This window comes from Pseudorca crassidens, chromosome 16, assembly GCF_039906515.1.
Source record: "Pseudorca crassidens isolate mPseCra1 chromosome 16, mPseCra1.hap1, whole genome shotgun sequence".
Lineage (NCBI taxonomy): Eukaryota > Metazoa > Chordata > Mammalia > Artiodactyla > Delphinidae > Pseudorca > Pseudorca crassidens.
Genome location: NC_090311.1, coordinates 76,434,501 through 76,440,500, shown reverse-complemented (window position 1 = coordinate 76,440,500; position 6,000 = coordinate 76,434,501). Strand labels below are relative to the sequence as shown.

The window sequence follows — 6,000 nt, the reverse complement described above, 5'->3', positions numbered from 1 at the left end:
ATTTTAAAGAAGGCAAAGCCTTATCTACATATAAGATATCTTGGTGCTTATTTCCAAAAATTCCAACAGAGAATATGACAAGTTTACTTAATGTTATTAAAACATGTTATTAAAAAATGTTTTCTCAAGATATAACAAATTCTTTATTATTTTGGGATACTTTGTTTAGAATGATAAAATGTCATTTTGGACTTAGGTTAGGAGAACTCTATTCCTAGCCATCTATGAGGTTCATTATAACTAGGTCTAGTCAAAGTTATCCTACTGTTGGTGGCAGGGGAGGAACCCTACTGAAAAACATGTAGGCCAAGGGTTGGCAAACGATATCCTAATGGTAAAATCCAGCCTGCCACCTCTTTTTGTACAGCCCACTATTTAAAAATGGTTTTACATTTTTTAATTATTGAAAAAAAATCAAAATAAGAATAATTTTTTGTGATGCTGTAGGATATTTAAATTTCAGGGTCTGTAAATAAATTTTTGTTGGCTCATAGCCATCTCTGTTCATTTACCAATTTTTTATGGCTGCTTTTCTGCTGTTATGGAGTAGCTGTGACAGAGACAGTATGGCCTGCAAAGCCCAAAATCTTTACTCTCTGACTCTTTACAGAAAAAGTTTGTCTATTCCTGATCTAGAGGATTCACGTTTTAGATACTGTGCATAGAAAATGTTAATTTTTTTTTTTTTTTGGCCATGCCCCACAGCTTGTGGGATCTTAGTTCCCCAACTAGGGACTGAACCCGGGCACCAGCAGTGAAAGCGCCAAGTCCTAACCACTGGACTTCCAGGGAATGACCAGAAAATGTTAATTTTTAATTGAGCGTTTCTAGGATAAAACAGATGTCATTGAAAAGAATAAAGTTACCCTATTATTTGTTTGTGGAATGCCATTTTATTCCTTAAATTGCTGAGCTTCTATATCAGGGCCTCTTAGCCACCATCATGCTTCATGCTTTACAACTACGATGAGGGCTTCTTCCTAGGATTCTTTTGTTTTGTTTTTTTAACAGTATCGTGTGGCTTTTTTTTTTTCTATAATAAAGGCAAATGAATGGATCAATGACTAGAAGAATAAGAAATTATACTGCTAGTTACTTAGATAAAATATTAAAGAAAACTTTCTGAAAAATCAAAACAAACTTCCAAACACCAACACTAGACATATCAAATCTACAATGTAAATTCATATAGAAGCTGGTTAAATGCACGCTAAATTCATCTGTTGTGAACACAGAGAAACATTCATTCAAAATATCAGTACAGATACAGTGGACAATCTTCAAAGAAATTACTACTTAACTGATTACACATCTTTTTGTTAAGTGGAAACTTCTTTACTCACGTCAGCCTCAAAATTCACTGATATCTTCCTCAAAGAACAAGGGTGTTGCACATAGTCCTAATCTTGAAAACAAGTTATACTCACAACACACACACACACGTATATTGCTAAAAGGCCTTACCAGTATGCATCTACTACATAATGTATATACTCGTCAAAATTCAAAACTGATACATTTATGATACCAGCTTCAAAATTATGCATGCTGATAATACTTGATTTTTCCCAAAATCTTAAGTCACTATAACCAAAATGAACTAATAAACTAGAAAAAAATAAAGCTGAAATAAAAATAACAATGAATAGAAATAAGACTTACTTCACAAGAGTGTTGTGAAGTTTAAACAGAAATATAAGAATTCACTTGTGATTTCTGTACTTCAATTTATGTATGTTACAGAGCAATGGAAAAATTCAACAGAGTTTTTCACGTGAAAAACTGCTCTGTAAATCAGAAAGCAATATTCAAACAGTCATTTATCTTTAAATAAACGTAAAATTCCCGTTTCTATAAGGGTTATAAATTAGCTAAAGGAGCAAGTTCAAACTAAAGTGAAAAACAAGTTCATCTCCTAGCCCCAATATCTAGGATGAGGATTTTCAGTAGATACATTCCAGAGAATCCAATCATTATGAAAGGTAATAGGCAGCAACTAACACAACAATGTAAAGCAATCATACTCCAATAAAGATGTTAAAAAAAAATAAAAAATAAATAAGTAAATAAATTTTTAAAAAGGTAATAGGGCAAAGAGCTACCTCAGTGTAAAGAGTTAGACTCTAACCAAAAACAGTTGAAAATGTTAACAAGTCAATTAACACAGTGGGATACTTGTACTTTAAGAAAAAGTAACTATTTGAAAATCTATAAATTCTCCCGAGTCAATGAAAAAGAGAAGAAACTACTAAGTGTTATTTTTTTTCCCTTTGCTTGTTTAAAAAATGTAAAATAATGACACCTCAACCAAAAACAAAATACTGGAATTTACAAAACAACAATACCCAGGATAGGATGTTCAGTTTAACAAAATTATATGGTTTAACCGTAACTGAAAAGCTATCTGATAAAAAAATTATATCTAAGACATTGTCAGAAATGTAGGAAGTAAAGTATACACTTGATTAAAGTTTGGTTTTTGTTTTTAACTAATCCCTGATACGAACTTACTTGCTTTCTTCTTGATTGACTTTTAAGAAGGTTAACTAGGAAAACGAAAAAAAAAAGAGAGGAAAAACCCCCGCTTATCAAAGCTTTCTAGTACTTAAACTCCAGTAGGATGAACAGGCCTGAGAACTTAGATCCTGAATTATACTTATGACTCTATATTTTTCTACCTTCCAGTAAACTAACCAACAAAAACTAAAGTAAAAGGTTTTAAAACAAGGCTCTAGAAACTTCTGGAAATAAAAGTATGACATTTTTAAAACTCTGGAAATAAACTGAGAGAAGGGAAGGAAAAATGATTGGTGCTGAACTTATCACATGATTTATAAACACCACAGAAAAATCAGACATTAAGCTCCACCCAAATGTTGTTATTTAAAAGACTATTTTAGAAAGTAAAGACATCCACGTGACAATTGTAAAATACAGTATTTCCCCAACTTGAGAGGCAAAAATTTAACTTCATTTCATGCAGCTTTCTTTGCAACATTTATACCCTATAAGCACGAAGTAAACTTGCTTGAAAAAAAGAACTTTAAATCTTCCTTAAAGCTCAGAGAGTTAAGTCTTTTGGGGTGGGGGTGGTACCCCTTGTACAAATTTTAAAACAAGAAGACACCTTTCACTTGGAAAGCGAGCACTGTCACATTCCGATTTACTGAATAAAAGGGACCTTGTCAAATGTCATCGTAACTCCATCTCCCCATACTTTAAAAACTCTGCTTTTCAAATCAAGTGATGAAACACAACATATCTGCAAGCCCCGTCATAAATGTAAGTGTTAATATTTCATGACACTACACCCTTACTTACGGTAGGCATCTATGAGGAAAGTGGCCCTAGTGTTGTTACTGATGAAACAGACAAACTGTTGGGGACACAGACTGAGACACAAAGCAGTTACCCAGGAGGGATGCTCCTTCACCTGGTGTTGGTTGCCGTGAGGGACACTGGCAAGGCCACACAAAGAGCAATTTTGGCAGAGCTGGGGGTGTGGCAACTGCCGGGTACCAGAAACCCATCCCATGCTCAAAGCAGGAACAGGAACACTCCGCCTCACACCGGAAACTCGAGCACTCAACGGGATGGCAGACCGCCTCCATGTGGGCGAGCCTGTGCTTGAGAGGTAGCCAGACAAGGCCCCGGGGAGGAGGATCAGCCATTGCTGTGTCTAAAGGCATACTCAGCATTCTCTTTTTCGGCTGTGGAAAACAGGTGCAGGCTGAGTGCTCTGTGTAACCAAAAGATGGCCCTTCAAAGACTGCTGCTGGCAACTTTAGAACTTCCTTCAGAAACGGGTCAGACCTGCTAAATAGCATTAAGCCACTGGAATCCGACATCTGGGAGAAAACATATCTCAGCTTGTCCAGCATTTTCCCACCACACATGCTAACACAGCTTTAACAGAAAATACCATCAACTTGCCTCGGGCCTCACTGTCACAGCGGCAATCACGAAGTCGAGGAGGAGCTGAGGCGCTGGTCCACGCCGACTCATGAGAAGGAAGGCACGTGCTCCGCTGGCAGTAGATGGATGAGGGTCGGTCCCGAGGCGGGACACACTGATCTCAGGGCATGAGTCCAGTGTATCAAGGCCGTCGTCTCGAAAGGCTTCCAGCATGTTCCAGAGACCAGCAAAATGGAGGCTGCATCGTTTTTTGTACAAATCGTGCTTTGCAATCTGTCAATTCATAGTCATAGGACATCAAAATTCTGAGCACGCATTTCTACGAACAGCTGCCTCTTCTCTGCCATGTTACGCTTGCTCCCAGTTTCCTCAATCATCTTCCGGGCCGGAGCTGGCGGCGCCCAGGTCTCTGAGACGCAGCCGCCTTCGCCTTCTCCGGCCTGGCCCTTGCTGAGCTGCACTAGCGGCGAACGTTCTCCAGTGCCTGGCTCTCAGCGCTTCCCGCCCAGCGCGACGGCGCCGGGAGCGCGACAGCATGAAGGGAGCGAGGGGCGCGAGGTCATGATGGCGTGAGGGGCGTGAGGTCGCGAGGGCGCGAGGGCGCGAGGGACGTGAGGGGCGCGACGGGCGTGACGGGCGTGACGGGCGCGGCATCGTGAAGGGCGTGGGGCGGGGTGGGGCGTGAGGTTGCGAAGGCGTGAGGGACGTGAGGGGCGGGACGGGCACAGGGCGGGTACGCACCACCTCCGTAGGATTCTGTGTAACGACTTCCGGAGTCAATTTCTCCAGCCCAAATGTTTGTATCAGTTTTTAACTACCTCCCCACCACTCAGGTCGCTGCACAATAAATTTTTCCTTTTTTGGCTATAAAATTACTATCCGACTGTGACCCCATCTCACAATGCAAATCTCTTGTAATCAACTGGCGTTTCCTAGCTCCTCAATGAGAATCTTTATTCAACAACTAACTCCGTACCTACCTTCAGAAACACACAAATTTTCCTTTTTTCACATCCTTTTACAAAGAATTTATACAATCTAAAAAGTAGGGCTAAAATTATTATCACACTTTTCTTATGGGGTCTTTAACATATGTATGATATCATTTGCTGATTTTACTCTAAAGATGCCCTAAAGACATTGTTCAGTACACTACAGTTTTCTTTTAATGAAAAACTCCTAAATATTTTACTTCATACTGGAAATAGTTGAGTTTCTACTTAGCACTTCCTCTGCTCATGCACACTGTGAAATAAATACCCAATTTTACTGCATTTTGCTTTGACTGCTAGAATGTGTATGGATTCATCTTACCTCTCTTCTGTTAGAAAACGTCTATCATATCTTCTTCCACTTTTTATTTTTATATATTTTATGTATATTTATAAACTACCATGTACATTGCTGGAACAGTCTATATTATACATAAGCAATTTATAACATATGAAAAAATAACACATTTACTGTGTGCCAGTAATGTGCTAGGAATTTTCTATAGGTTGTATAAATTTTCTTTTTCGAATACTACTACTACTTATCATATATTCATGGACAAAGCCAAGTTTTGTGAGGCCTAAAGCTCATTTAGGGGACCCTTTCTTATAAAAATAATATAAAATATATGTTACTTTTGCAAACATTACAAAAAGCCAGATCACGTTAACCGATGAGTAGAGCCCCATACAAGGCTTTGGAAGGGGCACATGCAAGTAAGAGGCCCTGACTTAAGCTATGATAGCTTCAAGGTCAATTTACCTCTGCATATTTTGACTGCTTGTGCTCTGTGAGTCACTTTTCACACACTGCACCATGTAAGGCCAGAACAAGCTTACAGGAAAATTAACTGAGAGAATGTGATGGTTAACTTTATGCATCAGCTTGATGGACAAAGGGATGTCCAAACAGCTGGTAAAACATGATTTCTGGGTGTGTCTGTAAGGGTGTCGCCTGAAAAGATTAATATTTGAAACGGTAGACAACAGAGTAAAGAAGATGGCCCTCACCAGTGCAAGTGGTCATCATCCAATCTGTTGAGGGCCTGAATAGAACAAAAAGAAGAAGGAAGGGCAAATTTGCTCTCTCTGC

General features: G+C 38.9%; 1 pseudogene; it reads right to left on the bottom strand.

Annotated features, from left to right (window-relative positions):
- Window positions 1-3,356: 3,356 nt before the first annotated feature.
- Window positions 3,357-4,292, bottom strand: LOC137208482 (dystrobrevin beta pseudogene; annotated as a pseudogene).
- Between the last annotated feature and the right edge of the window lie 1,708 nt (window positions 4,293-6,000).